Source organism: Sinocyclocheilus grahami, unplaced genomic scaffold, assembly GCF_001515645.1.
Source record: "Sinocyclocheilus grahami isolate Dianchi unplaced genomic scaffold, SAMN03320097.WGS_v1.1 scaffold13810.1, whole genome shotgun sequence".
Taxonomy (NCBI): Eukaryota; Metazoa; Chordata; class Actinopteri; order Cypriniformes; family Cyprinidae; genus Sinocyclocheilus; species Sinocyclocheilus grahami.
In genome coordinates, this window is record NW_015515072.1 from 4,554 (window position 1) to 5,534 (window position 981).

A 981-nucleotide genomic window follows, 5' to 3' on the forward strand; every position below is an offset into this window, starting at 1 on the left:
AAACTGCCTGCTATTTTTCCACACGCCGTGTAAATGGGTGTGTATACAGTACATGAAACTGTACTCATATTTTACTGTTCTCTATTTTTATTGCACTGTTTTTATATTTTAGGAAGACGCCACTCACCCTATTTAGGTTTATTTTGCAACAACGGTAAGCCAACTGTACAGTGTCCCTTATTTTGTATGGAACCAGTAAGAAGTGCTTTGGTTTAAGTTGTGTGGAGGTGTTGTTGTTCATTGTGTGGAGATGCTGTGCACTTACGTCTCCGTAGTGACTGCCACACACACGTAAGATTGCTTGTAGAAAACAATGCCAATTCATTTGTACAACACAATGGGCTATGAAAGCTCCTCTGCTGCTTCTGACAGGACAGGTGGTGCATTATTACTCGTATGGAGATCTACAGACATACGCCTGAGGCATGACAACAGAATATAATCATTCTCAGACAGTCCTGAGCCACACGTATATAATCAAGACATCTCAAGTGAACTCAGACTTAGGTTTATTCAAGTGTTTCATTGGTCTAATTAAAATGAGCTATGTGACATACTGTATAGTGTTTTATGATAATCAAATATTTATTTATAAAAACACACTAGCAAATTAATTTTTTTATTTATTGGAAGCAACTAAGTGCTCATTTTTTTGTACAAAATGTTCTAAATATGTCAAATTTACCTGAAATGTGCGATTTAAAAGAAATCCAGGTTTCATGTTGCCATTGTCCAGTGTGAATTTGTTTGACAAACTTACATTTATACTTACTTTCTACTTACATTTATATTTACATTTACATATATTTAGCAGGCACTTTTATCCAAAGCAAATGAGCGTATACAATACAATACAACAAGCGATTCATCATAATGAGGCACATAACACAAGAAAGAAGTGTTCGTAATACAAAGATTCAGACAGGTAGTACAAGCTAGAACATGGAGGGATTAAGTGAAAGCTATATATATATATATATA